This window comes from Propithecus coquereli, unplaced genomic scaffold, assembly GCF_000956105.1.
Source record: "Propithecus coquereli isolate 6110/MARCELLA unplaced genomic scaffold, Pcoq_1.0 Scaffold34, whole genome shotgun sequence".
Lineage (NCBI taxonomy): Eukaryota > Metazoa > Chordata > Mammalia > Primates > Indriidae > Propithecus > Propithecus coquereli.
The window spans coordinates 7716872-7743589 of record NW_012149063.1 but is presented as its reverse complement, the minus strand read 5'-3'; the positions used below and the strand labels follow the sequence as shown (position 1 = coordinate 7743589).

The following is a 26718-nucleotide window of genomic DNA, read 5'->3' as shown; positions in this document are numbered from 1 at the left end:
CAAAGTATTTAGTTTTTTTTCCCCTTCCACAAAGAAAATGTCAAACCATTATACATATCTCCTTAGTTCTTCCAACCACAAGTAGGCAAAGCAGAAAGCACTTTCAAAATTTTGCACTTCAAAACATAGATCAGAAAAGGCGAGTACCCTATAAACCCAGGCATCCCTACGTCATCAATAGCAGAATTGGGATCAAGCCATTTAAGAAGAAAATTGGGTAAAAACCTCAAGCAGTTATCACTCCATGACATTATAAGACATGATCTTAGATGCTATATGTGTTCCTCATGCCCCCTCCCCCTAAAAAGAGTACCAGGAAAAAGAACCCTGAAGAAAAAATTAGGAAAGTTAGAAAGAAAAAGATGGTAAACCAGAGCCACTACTTGGATGTTTACAGTGGGCAGACAGGTAACATAGACAATAAGGAATGTTGAGGAATTTCCTGATTTTAAATGTTGATAATTTGGGCCATTAAAAAAGCACCGTATGGGCCAAAGAAAATGCATCTTTGGACTGGTGGTGAGGTGACTCTAGGCCACTAGTTGGTGGCTTTCCAACTCGGTGCTATGGAAATGTAAACCCTGACTGGCCTGGTACTAATCTTTGCTGAGGGAGCTGGGGACGACAAGATTATCTTAAAGATGGTTATGAGTTAGACTGAAGAGGAGAGAGGTAGGGAAGCCAGTGAGTTGAAGATTCCTATAATTGCAGTACTGGTAGGGTCTGGAGAAGATTGTTTACAATACATGGTATTTTTGCTTTTTCCTATGTTTAGTTGTACGTTGTGAATAGGGACACATTCTCATTATTGAAGGAGGTACTACATATTTACCAACATAGCTTTCATCTACTCTTACTTGGTATCACTTTTGATGGCCTAATTTTACTCACATTCATTATGCTTTGTTATATCCTGGCACATTAGTGCTCTTTAGCATGTGAAAATTTTGGAGAGTTTTTTGGGTCCCATTCAATTTAGACCATCATCATGATAATTAAGGCTCACGTCTCCTTCCCCCTCATCCTGGATAAAGTAAAATTGTCAATAACCAGGTCTAGGAAGACAACATATCTGTATAAAACTGCTACCATCTCAATATTTAGTCTTCATAAAATCGTTAAACATTGTCTCTGATTCTTCAACCTAAAAAATGAAATAAAAGCAGTTTCTCCTTACTTACCTCTATAAAATGGTATTATGAACAAGGGGCAATAATATGAGTATGTATATAGCAGTGCTATAAATACAAATCTAGAATATTATTCCCTCTTTAATATTATATGAAATAATAAATCCATGCTACAGTTGACCCTTGAACAACATGGGGATTAGAGGTACAGATACCCACCCCCCACAGTCAGACATCCACATATATTAATAGCTTTTGACTCCCCCAAAACTTAACTTTCAATAGCCTAATGTTAACAGAAGCCTTACTGATAACATGTATAGTTGATTAACACATAATAATATTTTGTATTTTGTATGTATTACATACTGTAGTCTTACAATAGGCCAGAAAAAAGAAAATGTTACTAAGAAAATCATAAGGAAGAGAAAATGTATTTATTATTTATTAAGTGAATTATCATAAAGGTCTTCATCTTCCTCATCTTCACATTGAGTAGGCGGCGTTTGAGGAGGGGGAGGAGGGATTGGTTTTGCGATCTCAGAGGTGGCAGAGGCAGAAGAAAATCCATGTAAGTGGGCCTGTGCAGTTTAAACAAATGCATGTTGTTCAGGGGTCAACTGTCTGTCTGTTTTTTTTGTTATTTAGAGACAGGATCTCACTCTGTTGCCCAGGCTAGAGTGCAGTGGTGCAGTCATAGCTCACTGCAACTTCAAACTCCTGGGCTCTGGTGATCCTCAGGTAGGTAGGACTGCAGGCACACATCACCACACTCAGCTCATTTTTCTTTATTTTTTTTTTTTGTAGAGAGAGGGAGTCTTGCTATGTTGCCTAGGCTGGTCTCAAACTCCTGGCCCCAGGCAATCCTCCTGCCTTGGCCTCCCAAAGCGCTGGGATTACAGGCATGAGCCATTGCACTTGGCCTATATTTCTAATGTCTGAAGAGAACCATATGAACATAGTGACTTAGGGGTATTTTCTTTCCTAGTAGTCTTTTTTCATCTTTATACACTGTGTACCTTAACTCTTAATCCATAAACTTTTGCTTATTAGACACATACACATACACACACACTTGCAGACACATTGAATCTATGTCTCTATTCATTAGCTGCACTGTTTTTTAGAATACTTGATAACTTCTTTGGTTTAATTTTTATGAAAAACAAAAGGCCTGTTTTTTTGCAAGATGTACTGTTCTATAGCCTTGTTTGCTGTATTACAAACTTAAAAACATCCTGACTTCTCCACTGACTAGGTGCCTTTTAAACTTTGGTATATCAGATTCTCAAGCTTTATTGCATAATGTATCTCTCTAGCCTAACTCCTGAAGATAACATAAGGATCAAGTGTGATGGTTTGGCTATAAATATTTCAAGTGCTTAGAAGGATCTTACTTCAAATCCACAAATGCAGTTCATTGATATTTGGATTTTTGGAAAATTCATTTTTTGATTTAAATTAAGATAACATTTTGATTATTGAAATCTTGCATTGAACATTTATAATGATTTGCTTCTGGGACTGTACTGATGAATAGAGTGAAAACATTTTCTAGGGAGTCCACAAGATGGCACTTGCCGACCTGTTTCTTCTGTTTTTCCTTAGCTTAAGGGAAATTCAGCAAAATTCAAAACGGAACATCTAAATATTTATGTATTTAAAATGCTCAAGTTTAGATTTCCAGAAGCTTGAGTCAGGATTCCTTAAAATTGATGAGCTTCAATTTAACATTTTGAACAGTGTTTATTTTGAGTACAGGAGCCAAGATCCTTTATTAGAGATCTCAGGGTTATTTTGAAAACACTGGGATCTGTAGAATACAAAGGGCTGCCTCCAGTCACTTTGTTTAACACTTACTTTTAAAAGAATATGTATAGTTTATGAGAATACAGTCTATAGGCCTAGTTTCTAGACATCTTAAGATACTGACATTTTTAAGAACACTGGCCATTAGTAATTGTTCTAAAGTAATTGTGTTATTTTCTATTTAAAAACCAGAAGATGTAGTTGGAATGGAATATAGTCTGGAATTTCTAATTATGAATGAAGTTTATTATAATAAGTGGAATGGTAATGAAGCACCACAGGAATCCAATCACAATGTGAATTACATTAGGCTTCCTTTTCACTCCTGTATCTATAACATTTAATTAATACTGTTTTACATGTTTACTGTTTACATTAACATTGTTGTTAGGGAAGGGAATGATGTTGAAATTATGTTGAGGTTGGTAGGGAAGTTTTATATTGTTTATTCTGTGAAATCTTGTCAATAATTTCAATGCAAAGAGCTAAGACAGAAAAGTATATACAGTAAAGTTCAGAGCAAATTAGGTTTAGGTCTGTAGCATTCTAATTTTTCTCAGCCTCATCATAAAAATGGTTAAGCAATAGAATCAAAGGTGTATCATAGAATAAGAAAAGTAAAAGGATCTTTCTTTTGAAAACTAAGTCAGACTTGCAAAAATCTAAATTTAAGCTTATAACCACATATTTTAGAGAGTTGCGAAAGTACTCATTTTTTCACCATTCTTATGAAGGTTTGTGAAGAAGGAATCTATTACACATGAAGAAAAAAATCATGAAAGGTTTTTTTAAAAACAATTTTATATGTATTGGCTACTAAGCTTGCATGATGAATGTGTTCTGTGGATAGACTGCACTTTGAAACTTTTCTTTTGTTAGCTTGCCCTTCCCTGTATCAAGCGTTTAGTGTTCAGTTTCAGGTTACTTTACCATCATTTACATCATACTGTTGTGCACAGGATTTCTTTTTAAAAGCCTATAAAACACAATCTCTTTAAAGTTCAATAATTTTCATCGAATTAATTTCTTTCTAAATTAGTTTCTTTTTTCTCCTGTACCACAGTTGAACTATAAATTAATTTCTGAACTAAGGAACTTGTTGAGAAACATTGGTCAGATATATACAGGAACAGATGTAAGGGGTGTACACACAGCACACAGGACTGATTCATCCGCTGGTATCTTTGAATGAGGAGATCTTAAGATCTTATTTTTAAAGTGCCTTGATTGTTTTTTCCATTGATAAAAAGAAGATTGAGCTTTTAAATATGCCCATTTCTAGTTTTTTTTCAGAATTAAATTCTAAGAAACTTCTGAAGATAGAAAAAAAAATCTCACCTCAGTTAATAGATTTATTTCCTGTCTTTTCTGTGTTTAAATTTATCGTCCATATTTGAGATCAAGTGGAAATTAAATAGCTCAAACTGAATTTTGTTCTTTGTGAGTCTTTCCCATCATCTCTTACGAAAATGTAGACACGTATGCAGTTGTCAAGAAAAGGATTTGTCTTTTCACTTGACTAGCTGATTAGCTAACGTGTTTATTCTGAATGTATGAGTTCTGAAGTTTGATCCTATACTTAGATATTTTTGCTCATTTCTTTTTCTGATCTCTATTGTCATGTTAAAATTTGTGGGTGGGACTTCCCTGAGTCATCTTTGGCCTATAGGAAGCACTATTTGAGATCATTACTGCATATTCCTCACACTTGGTCCACTAGAACTACTGATACTAGTTAACAAAACAAGTAAGGAGTCATATTTATTTTTAAAAAATTAAAGTATAACATACCTATAATACAGAATTTATAAGTGTATTTAAGTAAAATATACAACTAAGTAAAAAAATAAGTGAAATACAGATATCATAAGCTCCATGAATTATTTCCAAATGAGCACACAGATGGAAGAACTACTCAAGTCAAGAGGTAGAACATTACCAGCATCCTAGATAGTCCCCCTCAGTCATACCCTCTTCTTCCTCCCCAAAGTTTATCCTGACATCTAACACTGTAGATTAGTTTTGCCTATGTTTTTTTCTTTAACGTCTTTTTTTCCCCCTTTTTGGTGGTGGATATGAAATGTTTTTTAATACTAGTGTCTTTATTTGAATCTAATTTAACCAAGTAAAATGCTTCTGAATCTCATTGACGGTGTGACTGTACATGTGAGGGACAACTATATTTTAAAAATATATTTTTAATTCTAAATTTTAAAAAAAGCCCATAATATTTCCTTGCATATAACTGTTTATTTTAAACTTCCAAAAGATATCAATAACAGGTGAAGGTATATGCTGTTGTGTACAGAAAAAGTGACCTACAGCAACTTAACTTCACATTTGTTTTTATACTTGCTGACAAAGGCAGAAGAGAGTAAATGGATGGGGTTAGGTATTGCTGGGGACATTTCTGGGTCACAGGCTAGTAGAACCGGAAGTGTAGAATTTCTGTGAACTAAATATTGTATGTTAAAAATTAATGTGAATTTGATATTCTCCATAATTTTTCCTTTTTTTGTTTGTTTTTTTTTTTCTTCTGACTCTGTCTCACTCTGTTGCCCTGGCTAGAGTGCAGTGGTGTCGTCATAGCTCACTGCCACCTCAAATTCCTGGGCTCAAGCAATATCCTGCCTCCGCTTCCCTGGTAGCTGGGACTACGGGCACAAGCCATGACACCCAGCTAATTTTTTTTCTATTTTTCATAAAGACAGAATCTCACTCTTGCTCAGGCTGGCCTCGAACTCCTGATCTCAAGCTGTCCTCCCAGCTCGGCCTCCCTTAGTGCTAGGATTACAGGCATGAGCCACTGCCCCTGGCCCATAATTTGTCCATTTTTAATATGTTATTTTATATCAGAGAAAAAATATTCATTATTTTCTTAAGTTAATGTACAAAATGCTGATGAATTGAGCTGTCATTTATGAAAAACTGCACGGAATTAAAGAATATTTAGACTTGTATAAATCTGTTAACACAAATAGGAAGAATTTATTGCTTTGTGATGTAAATGAGGCAGTCATGAAAGATGTTGAATAGCTTGGACAGTGTTTTCATGCTTTACTTAGTGGGAGTTTCAATGTGTGTCATTCACTGAGAAGTTGGATTACTTTCTTATATGGGAAACTGAAAGTTACTTACTTAGAAGTTAGCTCTTGTTTTTGTCTCAAAAAATATTTGTTAAAGGAATGTTTTCAGGGACTAAAGGTAATGGTTCTGTGAATGATACAGTGGTTTCTGGGGTGCTCAGTGGGTGGTGTTTCTTAGTGACCACTTTCCCATAGTTTTACCTATATTCTTTTTATCCCAAGCCCATGAATTTTTAAGTTGATCTCACATCTCTTGGTTTATGATGAAGCACTTTGCAAAATGACATGTTTACATAGATGTTATTTTTTATAAATATACGAAGACCTAATTATCCAACTTCAAGTGAAAGAGCCAGGTTAGCTCCCTTATCATTTGCTTAAATAGATCTTTTGAGTACATTAAGAGATACCATTTGATAATGGCACCTTTCTCTAATTTGCTTTCCTTTTTGCCAGATGTGGATTAGACTATATCCACAGCACAAAACTTGGCCAAATTTTACATCTAAGGTAATAAGCAAACTGACCTTTATGGAAGCTTTAAGCAATTTTTAAATTTGCAAATTAGTTTGAGCTTCTTGCTTTATTGTTTCTAGCTAAGACATATTCTCTGTTTAGTTGCAAAATATCTTTAGAGTTTTTCCTTCAAAATGATATGACTACAAATCACTGGAAGAGTGATACTTTCATTATAGTTTCTACTCAGGTATTTTTCATATACAAATATCAAGGTTTAGGTTTATTTGCAAATTTACAACAATCTACCTATTTTAAAAATTACATCTTATGCTTTTTAGATGATTACTGCTATTTATTACTGACTGGTTGTAGTTGAGGGAAGACGTAGTAGCATCCTCTGTTAGGAAATCAGGCGTATCTCACCCGAATTACTTTTTTTTAATCATTTGTATTTCCGATTGTATTTTAAGCTTAATTGTTCAAACTTTTTGTTTTTAACCAGTGATACATGCTCTGACTTGAAAACAGTTTTAAGATCATAATTTTAAAAAGGCAAATAAAGACTATAACATTTCACATGTAAAAACAGAACTCTGGGTATTTTTATGATCTGGGGGGCTCACAATGCAGAGAAGTAGGATTAAATATAGTGTTTATAAACAAATACTTGATCAAATGCAATTATAGCAGGAAATTGAACTGATATTTGGGGGTTTGTGGGATGGTTTTTTGGGGGAAGCTTTTTTGGTTTTCAAGTAAACAAGCTAACAAACCAAACACTGATTCATAACGTTGGAAACTTTTTTTTCTTCTAAATCTCGCTATTGGGTTTTTTCCCCTTCTTGGTGAACTGGAGATAGCAGAGGTTGTGTTAGGTCAATGTTACTAACCTCTCCTTTTCTCAAAGCATTGGCTCTTATTGTTCACTTAGACTTAAAAAGAATACTATAATAACATAAAAATGCCAACAGTTCTAGTTACTTTTTGTACAGAGGCATTTCTACTTTTAGGGCTTTCACAATCTGCCCTCCCCCCATAGAAAAGCAAGAGTCAGGTGGTGAGCACAAAAATTCAAAATTTTAAATCTTAGAATATAATAGCTCTAAAAAGTTGTGCCATATTAATCCTCTCTCTCTCTCTATATATATATATCTCCTAAATACTACTTTATATCCCTTGGGTTACACATAATCAGAGCCTCCTAACAGGCAAGTTTCCTGGGTTGACTGTAGAGAAAAAGAGAATGGAGGACTGAGATTCTGGTGTAAGTCATATTAATAAGTTGATCGTTCCTTCTTTTAAAATAAACAGTGTGTAATCCAGGAAACCTTCCATTTCTCATGAGTATTTTATCAAATTAAATAATTATTCTGTGTAAAAATTTTAAGAACACGTTATTATGATTGATAAAGATAATACTTCTTATTTGCCTGTATTAGTTAATAATTTTGTTTCCAAAATGCTTTCTCTTTCATTGTAATCCCACTGGATCCCATGTAAAATATGCTGGATATTCATAAAATTTAGTAAATGGGAAGACCGAGACTTGAAATTGGCTCTCCTGGTATCCATTAGCAACTCTATTCTCGTATTTATTTCTATGTAATTTATCTCTAGTTGGTACTTATTACATGGGGTTTTTTTTTGTTTTTTTGGTGTGGTTTTTTTTGTTTGTTTGTTGAGACGGAGTCTTGCTCTGTTGTCCCGTGCTAGAGTGCAGTGGCATCATCATAGCTTACTGTAGCCTCAAACTCCTGGGCTGGGCTCAAGTGATCCTCCTGCCTCAGCCTCCCAAGTAGCCGGGACTACAGGTGTGCAACACCATGCCTGGTTGTTTTTTCTATTTTTTGTAGGGATGAGATCTCCCTATGTTGCTCAAGCTGATCTTGAACTCCTGGCCTCAAGAAATCCTCCCAGTTCGGCATCCCAAAGTTCTGGGATTATGGGCGTGAGCCACCACACTCGGCCTCATTATTAATACTAATACATGTTTGATGAATGAATGAATGAGATTTTATCTGATTGTTGGTGATCTAGATTTTATTCTCTTCAGTCACTAAAGGTTTGGCTACCATTTTAATTTCCAGGATATTTTGAAAGCATTTTATTGCGTGGTTGATCTGGAAGGTTAAGGGATTGCATGCTAAGGACAGTTTAAAATAATCATGTATCATTAACTATATTTCACACTATCACAATTTATTAAAAATGTATTTGAAATCTAGAATCTTTATCACATTTTGACAAATATAAGTGCAAAAACAACCGGAAGCAATAATAAACTAGAATTGATTAGAGATGTCTTTGAAACCTGGAATTAGTATTTACAAAATGGATGTATCTCTTAATGTGATGCAGTGGGAAGCATGAGTCATCACTGTGTGGTAAGCTTGCAGAAATGTTTAACCTGAATCAGGGCTGGCTTCCTGAGCATGTGGCCTATGCAGTCACTCAGGCCCCACACTCAGAAGGACCTTGTTCTTGGTTTAACATATTGACTTCCACACTGGAAAAAAAAAAAATTTTCCCCAAGGCCACAGTGTTTTATTACGAAAATAGAATAAAAACTTCGAAAATAAAACAGTCCTCTCTAATTGAACGAAAAATTTATTTTTTATTGTTTTCTGTGTTTATATGCAACTTGAAAAATAGTTCATGAGGCTCAAGGTAAAGAGACATGTGAGTTACATATGCTTCATGAGGCCCTGGGCTCAAAACTAGCATGAGTTAAATACAAGGCAGTTAATGTATTAATGCTCTGCTGGTGCTGTTTTGAAGTTCTTAGTAATTTTAGTAATTTTTGAACAAGGGTTTGCAAATTATGTAGCAGGTCCTGATCTGAATTGTGGGAAAATAATCGGAGGAAGACAGAATGTAGACATGCTACAACGGTGGTCCCTAATCTTTTTGGTACCAGGGACCGGTTTCATAGAAGACAATTTTTCCATGGTGGGGGGAAGAGGGGATGGTTTTCAGGATGATTCAAGCACATCACATTTATTGTGTGCTTTACTTCTATTATTATTACATTGTAATATATAATGAAATAATTATACAGCTCACCATAATGCAGAATCTAATGCCACCACTGATCTGACAGGAGATGGAGCTCAGACAGTGATGCCAGCAATGGGCAGCAGCTGTAAATACGGATGAAGCTTCGCTGGCCCACCATTCACCTCTTGCTGTGCGGCCTGGTTCCTGATAGGCCATGGACCGGTATCAGTCCAAGGCCTGGGAGTTGGGGACCACAGTGCTACAAACCAACCGGTCCAGATTTTTTAAAAATATTGTCATCATGAAAGATGTTTTTAAAATGTAGAGGGGCAGAAAATGTTCTAGGTTAAAAAACACTAAGAAGACATGGCAACCAAAAGTAATGCATAAGACTCGATTGGATCCTGGATCAAAAAACAGAATAAAAGGACATTTTTCACATAATATGATGATGTTTAAACCTTGGTATACCGTCAGGGTCCATTTTAACCAATATTAATTTTTGAGTTTCTTTTTTGAGCAGATCTATTTGTAAGGTTTGACATTTCGTCATTTTTATTCTCTCTTAAAGGTCTTCCGAAGAACAAAGACACAATTATATTTTAATTGAACAAAAGTCACATTTTGTAGTTACCACATGGATTCCTTTATAAATAAAGGGATTTTAGTGATCTTACTTTTGCCACTCCATCATCCTAGGAATTATTTGATCATTGCTTAGCAATTACTCCCAGTTATGCTAAAAGAAAAAAGACTAATAAGAAAACAGAATGCTGCAGTTGTGAAATACATGACCACTATTGTGTCCTCCTTCAGTTTTCCTATTGTGTTGCCCAAAGTATTGCAACATCCACAAGAAGGTATAAAAGAAGCCTGGAGACCCCATTTTTGTTGTTTTTTAAATTTTCATTGAATACACTTTGTTGAACACAATTGGAAATTCAGAATTTTTTATGTGCAGCCCATAATGGCAAAGAGAAATACTTTGAGAGAGGAAGACTTTTCATAATTATTAGATAAATCAGATGAACAGGTAATGTAATAGCATTCTAGACTCTAATGATGATGGGTAAATTGATCATATAAAAGAAATCTCAATATCAGTTATCAGATGATGATACACTAGGGCCAGGGTTGACAAGCTTGCCAAAGTTTTGTTGGGAAAAGCCATGCCCACCCATTTACATATTGTCTATGGCTATTTTTCCACTACAAAGGCTGAGCTCAAAAGTTGACAGAGATGGTTTGTTCTGCCAAGCGTAAAATATTTACTTTCTGACAATTTACAGAAGCAGTTTGCCAACGAACAGTCTTAGGTGAATCTTATCAAACTCAGGAATTGACAGTGAACAATAAGTATCTAAGGACAAAAAGATATGATACTCAAATTCACTTAGTCATTCAGCAGGAAGGATTTTATTGCAGCAAGAATCTGGACCATCCTGTTTTGCTATTAGGACAATCGCCTGGGTTTTTTCATCTTTGATGATGTTTGTGCACCAGAATATACTTGATGCAGTTATTTGGTGGACAATTGCCAAAGACAGGTATGTGTACAAAAGTGACTGGTCATTCTAATAGGTTTTTGTGAATCTAAAAATGAAAACATTCTGCAGTTATGGAGGAAAGAAGGCTTTCCTTTCTTCAACAAAATCATAAGCTACCTGACTTTTCGAAAGCATTCTGTTTTGAAGATGCAAGTGCAAGAGGAAAAAACAGAAGTGAGGAAAAAAACAGAAATAATGATAAACCAGAACTCAGTGAAGATGCTTTTGAAGTCTGGAATCTTGATTGTATTTTGACAATGCCAAGTGAGAAGAACCAGAAGTAATGATAAACTAGAATCTATTTGCTATAAGCTAGATGTATTTGAAACGTGGAATCAGTATTTACAAAATGGATATGTCCAGGTTCATACATAACAGACAATTGATGAGCATTCAAAGAATGCTGCCCATTTTGGGTATATATCTTCTAGAAAAAATACGGAATAAAATTTGGGCTTTCATGTTTAAGTTTTTATTAAAATTTCTATGTTTTTCACTATTCTTTTACATCTGTAAATTATTTATATAATGACTTTAAATTTATACAAAAATAAAGAGTTCATAGACCTGGATGGTAAATGGTGATGACTGTTTTTCGTGGCACAGAGAGAATTAATTTCTTGGGTGTGATAATGTTTTTTATGGTTATATAGGAGAATGTTCTCATTTTATTTTTAGCACATACATGCTGCACTATTTAAAGGTAAAGTGTTGCGTGCCTGCAACTTACTTTGAAATGGTTGATATGGTGGGGGTAACAGAGAGAGAAGGGAAATAGGAAGATAACAATGGGACAAAATGTTAACAATTAGTGAATTTAGGTAAAAGATATACTGATACTCCTGTACTATTTTTTCAGTGTTTTTGTAGGTTTGGATATTTTCAAAATTAAAAAAAAATTCATGAAAATGAATTTGGCTCTCAAATCAATGAAAAGAACCATTCTCCCCCCCCCCACAGTACACATTCCTTTTAGAGGGAACACTTGCATTTATACTATAAACGTATACTTTTAAATTATTAGTTTAGCCTATTTCTGACTGTATTAACTTTTTGCTACTGGGCAGCAGAGGAATAAAATGGTTAAGTTAATAATACACATTCATTTGCCAGGGTTTTCTCAGAACTTAACGCTTTCAGAAAATACTACATTTAACAATAAAATGCATAAATTATTTTCCTTGTCTATTAGGCAAGATCGCTAGAACAGTTAACCCCAATGGGCAATTCAGCTTGTGTCAGTGTGTTCTGTGTTTTTATCATTTCTTAGGGCCTATTCACATAGAAAATCAAGACAATTTTCTTTAAAATTACAGGCACGTGTACTGAGAACTCAAGTTTTCTGAAATTGTTTATTTCCTATATGTTGTATGTGCATGAAAGAAACCAGTCTCATGTTTGTGTGTTTATTAATGATATGAATAAAATTATATTACTCTTACTGTTATTTTTGAACATTTCATTGGTGCTGGGAAAACATTTACTACTTCCATATTTGTACTGACTTTTAAAAGTATACCAAATATTTAAAAATTTATGAGAAAACAGAGTTTGATCTAATTGTCACTTGTGAACTGTGAAAATTTATTTTTGTTATGCTGTGTTATAGGAATTTAAAAAATCTTATTAAAGATAAATAATTCTCTCTCACAGACCGACAAAGGTACATGAAAATCTTTTCCCATTCCTGTCATTTCTCTGTGCTTGATATTGGTTTGAATCAGATAACTTGCTTTTCATATTCCAGTGACAATGACCTTTTGTTTTTCAGTCCTTGCTATTCAGCATCCTTGAGGGCATTCTAACAACGTTAGTGCAGTAAAGCATGCAGACGGTGTTTTAAACAAAACGCTTGTTCACAGCTGCACAACATAAATCACTCAGTCTGCTTTTTGCATAACAAATAATATTGCTTATTAGAAAGCTACATCAAGTCTGGAGTTAAATGAAAGAAGACTCTAGATATTTAAAAATAAACTGATTATCCATCTTTTCATTTCAGTAAACATTTTGGACTATGCCATTTCACGTGTGAAGTGCATTTGGCATTGGCATGGTATTCTGAGTCCTCAAGTAGAAATGGGAAAAAAGAAGTGCTATCTTCTAAATAAGGACATTTTGGAAAATCCTTTATAGTCTCTTGAGACTACTGGATATCCTGTTTTAATATGTTCATATAAGTAGACCCCTTGTACTACTTTTAACTCACATGTTTCTTCACATGACTTTAACCAGTACCTGTTTCTCCACTGTGTCCCATGCTTGATTTTATGAAAACATTGTTGTCATGTGCATGGGGGTTAAAATTATGTCAGATAAATGTTGGCTGGAGTCAAATTGGACAAGTTTGGCTCTACATGAGATAATCACTTTTTGTTAAGCTGTTTACTCTGTTTGCCATTCATCCCTCTGAAAATGCTCAGTAGCTCAGGAAATGCTCATTGCAGAAGGACAAAAAGGAATGTTACTCTGTAATAGCTTAAGTTGTGGTATCACAAATGTTCTGAAGACTGTTTATGAAAGTCTTTCCAGTGACATCTATATTTGTTTCCCTGGAACTTTCTTTAATGTCAGGTACTTCAGGAATCAAGTTAAAACAATTTTTTGGTGGTAATAATAACAACAGCTAATATTCGTTTGCTCAACTGACGTGCCCAATGTCAGACTCAAAATTATTGAGTGCTAGTAAAGGCAGGTTTCCAGCGCCCGAGAGCCCATACTTTTAACCACTGCCCTGCATTGCCAGCGCTAGCAACAGAGTAGCCATGTCAACATAGTCCTGAAACTCACTATCAGCCTGGCAGAAAACATGTAACGCTTTTTCCTCCCAACCACCCAGAGGTGAAGTGCTCAGACATCCTTTGTCTTTCGCTTGTATTTGCTTGTGCTTTTTTGTCATCGTCATCTTTGTCTTTGCTTGGTTTGCTTGTTCATGGAGAAATATCCCAGAACTTTCAGTCATTAGTTTCCCTGACCTTAATATATGTTTTGTCAGCTTCTGCTCCAGGTTTTTCTGCCCTTCCTAAGAAAAACGTGTTTTGTGACTGGGCTTTCAGCAGCCTGAATTGGTCCACTGATATCATGCAAGAAGACTGCAGCGCTGTGTGGAATCTAAAACACTTAACTGTGTCTTATATGCATGTTTTCTGTTTTATGATCTGGCAAAATGTTGAGTCACTGTAGTTCTGCATACCATATGTTGGAGCACGGGCTGTGGTAGGAAGGAGGCACAAAGATTGGATGGTAGCCTGCTCAACTGTGGAAAATACCAGTGAGCATAATCATTGTTATGTAGCATTCTCTTTCTAACCTTAAGATGTTTACTTTGATGACCCCATGTAGAAGAATTTGTGGTTGAATAACCGAAGGGTTCAAGGTAAAAAAAAAAAAAAAGTACTAGAGTGATCCTGGGTCACTACTAAAGCTATGAAAGCCCTCATAATTTTCTTTTTATATTCACTGACATAAAATGAAGATAGAATACTGCAGAAAGAATGTCAATGATTATATTAGGAACTTTTCAGGAGCTCCCTCATCTAAAATTTTGAGAATATACCTGTAAATTCATTTTTTTCATTGTTGCAGACATGCATACTAAGAGTTTATATTTTTCTATTTCTGGTCTTCTCTGTACATAGCCAAGTCAGAATTTTTCACTTTCTCTGTGATAGGGTTATGTAGCTTAATTCCTTACATGATAACACCAGCCTTAGCACTGAACATTTTACACATAGGTGAACACTCTAATAACCTGACTTTATGGCCTCCCTCCTGCCCTCTTAATAGAATGAGGAGGACAATTGCAAGATCTCACTTTAATTTCTTTGCCCCAACTTCCATTGTCTGAATGCTGCATTGCTAAAACTGTGACTACTGCTCTGCCACCCACTTCACCTTCTTTTTTTCTTCCATCCTGGATCACTCATTTTTTAATCATCCCCAACAAAAGTGATTCATAGGCTAAATATTACAGGAAACGGAAAATTCAAGATTGTGGAAAGTGTATCTGCATATTCTAGCAGGAATTTTTAGCTTAGGAGAATTTGAAATTGGGAAGGGTTTACTGTTCTGACTGTATAGGACTGCTTCATGAGATGTAGACAGTAAGTGCCCTTCTTCTCACTAAGCCAGTCTGGATGATGAAGATTCAGGATATCACACTCCTGTGGGTTTGAGAGGAGGTACTTCTTGGATTTGATTGATTTAATGAGGTAGCACCTCTCTTTGGACATAGGAACCAGAGAACATCCTGAAAATTCCGTTGATGGTTATACTGAAGCATGAGCTACAGGGAAACCAACAGTAGCAAGAAGACTTTAATATCATCATAAATGAACCTGACCATAAGGGATAGTGACTTGTTTCTACTGTCCTTGGAAGCTAGGAAGCTGGTCTTCAAGACCAGCTAGATGTTTCAGAATTATTAATGTCCATTCTTTTTTTTTTTTTTGACAGTCTTGCTCTGTCGGCCAGTCTAGAATGCCGTGGCATCAGCCTAGCTCACAGTAACCTCAAACTCCTGGGCTCAAGTGATTCTCCTGCCTGAGCCTCCCAAGTAGCTGGGACTACAGTATTGTCCTTTTAGACAAGTGTTAGTTTTGGGGCCCTTGTGGACTACTGCACTTGAAGTATTTCCTCAAGCATCTGTATCTGCCTGTGAAAAGTTGTCTTGATCATTCTTCTGCCCACATGAAGTTGCTTAGATTGTCTTTGTTAAATCCCCAACTCATTCGACTTTGTATTTTGGCTGCTTCTTATTGCCTTCATATTTTTAGATGTAGTCACCTTGCTTTGCACTGTTTGCCTTGTTTCTAGCCTAGCACTCCTTTATTGTCAACATCAGTAGTGGTTAGGAGCATGAGATCTGGAGTCACATGATCTTGGTTCAAGTATTGGCTCTGCTGCTTGTGACTTTAAACAGGTACCTTGATCTCTTTAAAGTACTGGTTTTCTTATCTATAAAATGGCAATAGTAATAATGCCTGCTTTATAAGCTTGTATGGAGACATAAATGAAATAAAGTATAAAAGCATTTAACAAGAGCCTGGTACATTGCAAGTGTCTAGTGCAACAAAATTTACTACTATGTACTAGTTATTTTTGTAGGCCAGTGATTCTCAAATTTTTTAATTTCAGGACCCATTTATACTCGAAATGTTATTGAGAACCCTAAGGAACATTTGTTTATGTGGGTTATATGTATTGCCATTTACTATATTTGAAGTTAAAATTGAGAAGTTTTAAAAATTATCAATTTAAAAATAACATTAATAAATGTAGTTCATGTTAACATATTTTATGAAAAATATAACTATTTTAAAAAACGAGAAGAGGTATATTCTTTCACATTTTTACAAACTCTTTGATGTCTTGTTTAAAAGACAGCTGGGTTCTCATATATGCAGTCATCTTTTGCAATATTATTATTTTGATTGGGATACATGAGGACAATCTGGCATCATATAGGTATACACTTGGAAAAGAAGGGGGTACTTTAATAATCTGTTCAAATATTAATAGTTTTGGATATTCTTTGATACTTCACTAAAACTTGACAAGTGGTAGTTTCTTAAAGGTCAGTTGCAATGTGGACTCTGAAACCATGTTAATGAACATTTTGTACTCTGTTACATTAAAATCCATTGGCTTATTTTGTATTTTACTAGATCTTTTACCCATGCCTGTATTATGCATTTGTCATTTCAAAAATGTTAGTTCATTGAGTTACATAAGTCTTCTGAATATTAACACTGTATTTAAAAATCACGTTCTTTACTGTCATCATTGATCTCCTTGGAAAAGTCTTCAAATATTAACAAACTATCAAGCTCATGGTAGTGGATACAAGTTTCCCCAAATTCTGATTTTCACTTGAAAGCTTGAATTTTATGACTGGCGATAAATACTCTCAGTTATTTTTATTGAAGTAACAAGCTCACTCTGTTCATTTTTGAGAAAATATCTATCAAATACCCAACTCTCATTAATCATAGTTTGTCAGTCATTCTTTCAAGTGAGATGATGTGTTTGAAAATTGCTGCTGGTTAAGTTCACAACTCTAATGTTCTCACATGTGCTTTTCTTCAAGGCAGCCATCATACTCCGCACACAACACATGTGCCGTATGCACACTTCCCATTTTTTTCAACAGAATGTTAAAAAGATGTGTACTTAAGGGTCAAGATTTAATAAAATTAATACTTTTTAAATGGCTTCATCAAGGACATTCCTAGGTGAAACTGAATTTTTTTTTTTATTTTACTGTGACTGTGTGGTGGTGAAGAGTAAAATGGCAACTAATATAGTTTGTTGCCACTGCTTTGTTTTATGCTGAGGTGCCAACAGTTTCACTCACCATAGTTTTTGCACTACCAATACAAATGTCAATACAGTGAAAAAGGCAAGTTACTTCTTAGTATGATTATGAAAATAGTTTTAACTTTATGGACCCCACAAATGTCCACAGACTACACTGAGAATTACTGTTCTGGGCACTAAGGATACAGCGGTGTTAAAAACAGACAAAAGAATTCCTGCTGTCATCAAGTTGACATTCTGGTGTAGAGAGACAACCAAAAAACATAAACTGGTAAAATGTGCAGTATTTTAGATAGTAATAAGTACTAAGAGAAAACAAAAGGAGAATATGAAGTGTTAGGCATTTTGAACTTCTTATATAAAGTAACAGGGAGGGTCTCATGGAGTAAAGAACTGAAGCAGGTGAGGGAGCAAGCCATAGAAATACTTGGGAGAACATTCCAGAAACAGCTGGGTGGAAGTGTGTCTCATATGTCTGATGAATGGCAAGGAAACCAGAGGCTGGAGAAGAGTGGTGAGGGGGAGAGAACCAGGTGAACTCAGTGAGGTAAGGGGGCCATATCATCTAGGGTCTTGTAGGTTAGTGCTTCTGAAAAATCGACGTGCGTGCACATTACTGGTCTTGGGAAAATGCAGATTCTGATTCATAGATGGGAATTCTGCAGGTCTGCATTTCTAACAAGTTGTGGTCCTCTTTGAATAGCTATCTTTGTAGGCAGCTATAGGGAGTTTGGGTTTTATTCTGAGTGACACAGGAAGCCATTGGAGAGAACCCAGAAGAAGAGTGCCATCTTCTGACTTATGTTTTAACATGATCAGTCATAAATATTAATAACAGTAGCAGGTCTGTAATCCCTTATCCAAAAAACCCTTGGTACCAGATATGTGATAGAATTCAGAATTTTTAAGATTGTAGAAAGGTAATACATTTCATATATATAGTATATTTTATAACACCCCCAGTAGTGTCTGAAGCATTGCTCTATAATCACACATTAATATTTCTGCAATGAAGTGGATCAATAGTCACCCTTAATGGGATAAATGAAAACTAAATATTCTCATATTCTCATATTGTTCAGGTGAGATTTTTGCCACCAAATGAATTATAAGGAGTTATTAAAATACTGCCAGGTTCAAGTCAGACCAGGATTTGCTGCCAAATGAGTTATAAAAATACTTTCACTTTTCAAAGCATTTCGATTTTATAATTGAGAAAACGTGGACCTTTGTTGCTGTTACGCTTTCAGTTAATTGTGCCTCATGTCCCCACACTGCAGGAAATTTTGGGGACAATCAGTCTATTACATGTTCGTTTCAGGCCTTGTTGGATGTTAAGTGTAGGCAAAAGACACCACAACCCCCAGATCTTTCATGCCCTAGTTGTGCCCTCAGAAAGAAAAACAAGTACCTATCAATTTGGAACACAAGTTCTTATTTCCAAAGAGTTTTTGCATCTTGGCAACCTATACTGTCATGTATACAGTCAAAGCATAGTTAATTAAAAGATGCTGAGCATTTTATTTTACTTTGGGACAGTTAGCATGTGCTTAGAATTATCCAACTCTGCTCATTTGTGGTTGACACAATATTACTTCCATATCCGCCTTTGCCTTCTTTGGTCCAACTATGAGCTGCCTTAGTCTACATTTGGCTCTGCAGTTTGTAATCTAAAGCAAACTTTTCTGTGTTCCTCAGAATCCCCCTTTTTTTTCTTAGTGACTGTGTGGTTTTCCCAGAGAAGTCCAGTTTAAAAGAAACACATTTGGAAATTATCATGACAAGATGAGGAATGTTGTGATCTTTTCCCATCTCAGTTACTTGTGACATCAAAGTATTAGTAATAGGAGCTTTATCTCTCTTTTCCCTATAGAGTCTCATTTAAGGGTTAGTGTATCTTATTAATATTTTCCAAACAACTGTCTTCTTAATAAAGCTTGAACACAGATGTAAGGAAGACTTTGAAAGGCTGCTGTTTTAATGCTTGTTGGCAAAATGACATATTGACTCTCATCATTGGGGAATCCTAACTATGAATCTATGTCAAAGAATAATGCACATTCTAATAAACACATTGTTTTGCATACTCCTAGGCCAGAGAATATGATCATCAATTCCTTTTCCAAGGGCAAGGATCCAGGTGGGTCATTACTACAAAACTATGTTGCAGTATGAGAAAAACACGGATTAGGAATAATTTGTCCCAAATGATGAATAATAACAAGGAGAAAAACATTTTCCTTTAAGAAAAGATCAAGGAGGATATAAACTGTCTAGTGAAGGAGGTGAGGGCATTTGAGACAACTGCATTACAGTTCTTAAGTAACTGACTAGGAAGCTCCCCATGAGAACTATACTTTTAGCTGATTATTTGCCAGAATTTGTAAAATAAAAAGTAAAAATTTTGCAGTGTTCTGGTTACATTTTTGATATCTGTAACTTCAAGTGCTATGAATGGTTAAAAGTCTAACTTGTTGAGTATGGAAAAAATGTTCATCAGATATAAATATATATATATATTACATATATATATATTTTAAGACAGAGTCTCGATCTGTTGCCCTGGCTAGAGTGCAGTGACATCATCATAGCTCACTGCAACCTCAAACTCCTGGGCTCAAGTGATCCTCCTGCCTCAGCCTCCCGAGTAGCTGGGACTACAGGCACATGCTACCATGCCCAGCTAATTTTTTCTATTTTTGGTAGAGATGGGGTCTCGCTCTTGCTCAGGCTAGTCTTGAACTCATGACCTCAAGTGATCTTCCCGCCTTGGCCTCCCAGAGTGCTAGGATTATAGGCATGAGCCACTGTGCCCGGCTCTAAATATATTTTTTATTGTAAAATATACATAACATATAGTATATTCTTTTAAGGATGAACTACAATGACTTCATAAAAAATTAAAATTTATTGCATTTTAATTTTAGACATGTGCAATGCAGAGAAGTAAAAGGGTATACTTTATTACCATTGTTGAGAAAATAGAGTAATTCTATTTCCTTTAGAGTATGAGGAGCATTGTTGAGAAAATAGAGCAAATAAATAAATTTTCTATTCTATTCTATTTTCTAGGGTAGAGGGTTTCAGGAAATGTATCATATTCTTAAAGGTGATTTTTTTTTTACTTACCCAACAAAATCCAAATGGGAGTGAGTGGGAATGTTGAGATTTATTGAGAGGCTTGGCAGGAGCTAAATCTCATCTTGAAGTTCCCTTTGAGAAACGCTGTGGGTAATAGGTGTATCTGATGACTGTCTGTAAATGTATCAACATGTTAGAAGAAACATCAGAAATTACCAAATCCTTTAAGAAGAAAACCTCAGATATATGACTTGTCTAGAGGAACTAGTAGGTTGGAAAGTGACACCCCTTACCTTTGGATTGAGTTGAATGACCCACTTCCTGTGTATAGTTTTTTGTTTCTAAGAGTATAGTGAAAAGATTGAGTAAGCAGGACTTTGTTTGTGTAATGTTGGCTAGGTCTGCCAAGCTGGTTGGAGGAAACTTTGCTAGGGCCTTTAATAAAAGGCCAAGCTTGAGGTTTTAAAAGGAGAGATTTCCAAGTTTGTTTCACATTTCATTTAGGAGGCCTTGTTTGCCCAGGCTATGGGTCCACGGTGAAGAATTGAACACTGCATTTGCAGAATATTTGTTTCTGGAGACCTTTGATGAAGTTACGTGCGAGCTTTATAGTTGCGGATTCAGAAGGTTCTTTTCCCCATGTATTAACACTTCTGGGTCACTATTCTCTGAAGAATTAAAAATAATTATCTTTGCTTTTAAAAATAGTTTATTTCTGTTAGAGTTGGATCATGACACATCAGTTTTCAACTTTGAACAGTTTTAAATGACTTTGTTGCTTCTAAGGGTGAATTTAACTGACCTGATTTGGCATGACTTTGTAGGGTGAATTTTAATTATCTTAGTTGAAATGCCTTCTTTCCACATTTTGAAGCATTTTCTAGGAAAGGAGTTTAGTCAGGATGTGAGCTACCTAGAAAACTAGCAAAGCTCATTTTTGTTTCTGCATTAATTTAGAATTGTATGTGCTATTGTGAGCCTTTTTATTTTTACTGTGGATTTTTGTTTTCCATGAAGCACTTCTTTTAGAGTAAGGAGCTTGGTTGTTTTCTTTGTGACTTTCAAATATTAATAGTAGTACTTGTTTAGTATTTATTGTTTATGACCTTATTCTTTGAAAAGATCACTTTACAGTAAAATAAGAGTTCTGTGGTCATAAGCATATCATTTTGGTGTGTCTAAATTTGGTACAGAAACAGAACAGCAACAGGTGGGGATTATTCATTAATGCCTTGCATTTTTGGATTAAAGCAGTGCAGGGAATCTCACCAGTTGGTTGAAAGATGATTCTTCATTTGAAGGAAGAAATACCCTTTTTCTTGTCAGCAAATGTCATTCTTTTTGTACAGTTCAAAATTGTTAATTTTCAAACCAAAGACAATCTGAAATGAATATGCTTTAAAACATTAATCACACAGCTTTTGAGTGTTTATAAGTCTTTAGTCTAAGTCTCATTTAAAATACAACATAGCCCTTTTGAGAAAATCCATCATATTGTTTAAAAATTGTAAAAGCCTTTGGTTTGAGCCTAAAACAATAAACAGCTTAAATTTAATATTCTAGTCTGTTCTAGAATGAACTATTTAACTTTTAAAATAAAAAGTTAAACAGGTTTAAACTTCACCAGAGGAATATTGTCCTAAACCAAAGAATGCATAAGACATAAATGTATAATGATACACAAGACTATAAATAATGAAAAGAATGAAATAATTTTTTTTTTAATTTTCAAAGGTTAATCAGTTTTTTTTTTTTTTTTTTTGAGACAGAGTCTCACTCTATTGCCCTGGCTAGAGTGAGTGCCGTGGCGTTAGTCTAGCTCACAGCAACCTCAAACTCCTGGGCTCAAGCGATCCTACTGCCTCAGCCTCCCGAGAAGCTGGGACTACAGGCATGCGCCACCATGCCTGGCTAATTTTTTCTATATAGTTTTAGTTGTCTGATTAATTTCTTTCTATTTTTGGTAGAGACGGGGGTCTTGCTCTTGTTCAGGCTGGTTTCGAACTCCTGAGCTCAAACAGTCCTCCCGCCTTGGCCTCCCGGAGTGCTAGGATTACAGGCGTGAGCCACCACGCCCGACCTCAAAGGTTAATCATTTTTAACAACCTCTATAGACATTCTGGATGTAAACAGGATCTGATTGGAGAGAGTATAAAGATTTATTCAATTATATAATATTTTAAATTAATCTAAAAAATTAGGACAGTAGGATATTTATAAGTAGATTTAATCCTGTCCATCAGTAAATGAATACTTTTGAGTACCTCCTAAATAGCCCTAATGTTGTAAATTCTGATATATCAAAGACATTATCTGAGATAGATTTTACTAGGATTTTTTTAATCATTGCCTAAAGGTACAAATAAATATCTTGAAATTTTTAATATTTAAAGAAAAATGAATGTCCAGAAAGTATAGATAAAAAGCAGCCCAAAAGACTATGGCAACAATGAGTTTACCACTAAATCTTGGTTAAAATCTGTACTTTTGAGTTTAAAAAAGCAAGAAAAATTGGAATCATTTTTCATAAACATGATAGAATATGTAAAAATATATTTAGATAAGATTTTCTTAGCTCACAATTCTAGTAATTAACCAAAAGTGACAGGAAATTTAATTAAGAATTAAATTAAATTAAATTTTACTGGGTTTCTCTGGTAATGTATTCATTTCAAGAGCCCACTTAAAACAATTAGAACCTCCTGTGGAGTTTGTTAAAGAGGCGCTTCTTATCTGAATGAGTTTCCATGTTTCCCTCATCTTACAAATAGTTAACATACACTTTTTTCTTTTTAATAGTTTTTTTCTCTCTTAGAACAAATGTAATATATTCATTGTATAATTTTTAAGAATATATAGATACATAAAAAAAGTAAAAGTAAAAGTCATCATCTGAAGAAGCCTTTCTCCTCCTGGTTCTGGGAGAGAATACACCAAGGCCGTGGGCAGCTGGTTTATATAATAAGTTAACTCTCTTGTGCTTCTAGAAAGAGTTTGTTATCTACCATAAAACCAAACAAACCAAGATGGGAGAACTGAGCAAATTGTCACTCACAACATTATCTGTGCTCTGTGGTTTAGATACCTGCATGAGAAAGGCTGATCTAGAGATTACTAGTGTCAGATCCTCTGAGGGTCTCCAAATTTTTTCAGAGTTTCTACAAGATGAAAACTTTTCATAATAGTACTGAGACATTATTTTTACTTTTTTCATACTCATTCTCTTGCAAGAATCTAGTTGAATCTTCCAGAAGCTACATGGCATGTGATATAACAACAGGTTCAGATTTGAGAATCCAGCTACCTTGTATTAGGCTGGATATTAAAGAGATTTGCAAATGTAAAAGCAATTTTTTCATTCTGAAAAATAGTTATTTTTCATAAAAATGTTAAGATGTAATGGGTTTATTAGTTTTAAATGAGTTAACAAAAATACTATTAAAATTGCTGTTTTAATTTCTACTGTAGTTAATATCAGTAAATATTGAAAGCTCTTTAGAATCCAGATTTCTGAAACCAAAAAGTTTGACAGCCACTGGTTTATAAGTTTTAAAATATTTAAAAGAGAGCCAACTTTCTGACAGATTAAAAATCCTTTTCCTGTGGTCAAGGTATCTTCGAACTGGATACTATATATCATAATTGATTATATCAGTTTCCAGTTGTTGGGCATTTAGGTTGAATCCTGTTTTTAGTCTTAAAAGTAATAATGCAGTGATATGCTTCTATATTAATGTCTTTCAAACATCTTTAATTACTTGTTTTACAATAAATTCCCAGAAATAGAACTGCTGGGTCAAAAAGTATATAGAAGGAATTGTCATGACCTGTTACATAAATTCAGGGGCCAAAGTTGCTCCCATGTTTTTTTCTATTAATCCGTGCCCCAGTTAGCAGGAAATGCAATATCTTCCTCTTTAGGCGTTTACTCCTCCAAGTTTGAACCCCAGGAGGTTGACTCAGTCCCAGAGTAGACCCATCCTCTTCCAGATGCCAGAAGGAGAACTAGTAAGTACACTGCTGCTCTTCCTTTCGTCATCATTTTCTGTCAGTGTTGAAGACCAGCCCTGCCCTGTTTGCTGATAGTTGCCTGTCTAACTGCTTCTAGGATGCCGTTTCTGATCAGACGATGGCCCAGACCACAGCAGTTCCCCCAGTTGAATGTCAACGTTACAGTTTTTTTATTATTGTTATTTTTAAAGTTCACTCTCTTTTACTCCACGATTCGGTGTGACTGAATTCAGTGTGACTGAGATCAGAGATAACTTCCAACATCCACCTTAGGCTGTGCCAGAATCTGTCTTCCCTAATAAACCCAGAAGCTTTTTGTGTGGCCTTTAGAACACCTGTTTCAGTTAATCCTTCTTCAAGGGCCATTTTATTTTGGGAGTGTCTCTGCCTTTTCTTGCTAGTCAGACTTGGTCTGGGCTATGAATGTGTTCTCTGATAGAACTTTTTAATTTTGAATCTCAGGAATTAAAGATTGGGGTAATGTTTCTTCCTTTGCGGGAGGATTTAGGATCATAGAAACTTAGTCTGCCTGACTTTGGCAACTACTTCTGCTTATCAAGAAGTTGCACTCTTTCCTAAGCCGTTCAACTTTCTCCTTCCAGTGTCCTCCCTCCCCCGAGTGGCAAGGACAGTGGTACCTAGCCTTGGCCTAATTAAGGGAGTTTTCAAGCAGCGTTCCTCTCAACAAAAAGATCCATGCCAAGGTGATCTAAGATCTCTACCTTTAAACATAGGAAAGCCTGTCATAATTTTTAAGTGTTCTTCGAAGAACATCTCATTTAATCCCTGCCTCAACAGATACCTATTTACACACTTTTATAGGCTTATGATACATTTCACCAATCACTCTCCAAAGTGGTTATGGCAGTTTACACTCCCACCAGCAAAAAATAGATTGCTAGGGAAAGACTTAAAACCCAAACAGTGCTCTTAAGTGCTCTTAAATACCACTAATTAGAATTGCTTTAATATTAAAAGAAACTCAAACTCTTCTCCCAATATTTCTTGTTTTTTTGCTGAATACTAATTTTATTTGGCCACGTGATTGTGATCTGTAGCATCTTGAATAATATCTTCTATAATAGAGTAGGTGTACAGGGAAGAACAAAATAGGGAAAAGAGAATACTTGGCTGAAATACATGTTAATATTGTGTTTTCAAATTCACTTTGGTGAAGTTAGGAGATGGTACTTACTAAAGGCCTCCTAAGTGCAAGGTGCTTTATGTATGATGCCTAATTTAATTTTCAGAACAAATCTTTGCTGTTAACTATTTTAGGTGATATTGTTATTCCATTTTATAGATAAACAGATTAAAGTTCAGAGAGGTAGTAAATTTCCTAAAGTCACAACAGCAAGTCAAAGTTGATGTTCCCTTAAGAAAGCCCTGTCTAGCACTAGGTACCCAGTTCCTCAAAGTCAGTACTTTGAGACTTAGCCTCTTTCTCACCTTCTCCAAAGTCAAAATGAATGATCTTCAGGAGGCCCTCATTGCTCACAGATGCAGGCTTTGCACAGGATATGTGAGGAGTTAGGGCCAACTGCAAAGTCAGAGGGCACAGTCTCCAAGACTTCCCTCACTTCTGACATCAACTGCAACTTGGCGGGGAGGGAGTTCCCCAAACCACTCTCAGGGTCTATAATTTACTAGAAGGACTCAGCAGAACTCACTAAACACGATTATACTCACAGTCATGGTTTATTACAGGGAAAGGATACAGGTTAAAATCAGCCAAGGGATGAAGCACATAGGGCAGAGACCAGGGGAAATACAGAACACAGAGCTTCCATTGTCCTTGTTCCTTTGCCCTCTCTCTTTGCAGTTGGGACCCATAATCTTCATGCATTTATGTGTGACAATATACATGGAGTTATTTCCAACCGGAGAAGCTCTCCCAAGCCGTGGTGTTCAGAGCTTTTACTGGGGTTTTATTACATAGGTCTTGTTGATTAACTGATACCACATGATCCAAAGCCCCATTCTAAATCTCGTTATTACTCTCTAACTAGCCCAGACCAAGATTATGTCCTGGTAGTGGAAGGCAAAGGCCGGACCTCTTCTAAGATAAGATTCAATTCTTTACTACCCAGGGTCCTTGTCTGGTTGAGTGCCTGCTCTTTTCCTAGCCCCACATGGTAGATTAGGAGGCACCCAGTCACTGCAACGTATGGTTCAGAGCCAGAAAAGGAGGCTGAGATGTGTGGAATATGGGTGAGCATCAAAAGAGTAAATTTACACTCTTCTTTTTTTTTTTTTTTTTTTGAGACAGAGTCTCTCTCT

General features: G+C 35.5%; 1 protein-coding gene across 3 annotated transcripts in view; it reads left to right on the top strand.

The window, feature by feature from the left end:
• The window catches only part of CHN1 (chimerin 1), a 250415-nt gene that overhangs the window by 21241 nt on the left and 202456 nt on the right, over window positions 1-26718 (top strand). The gene's annotated exons all lie outside the window — the stretch shown is intronic.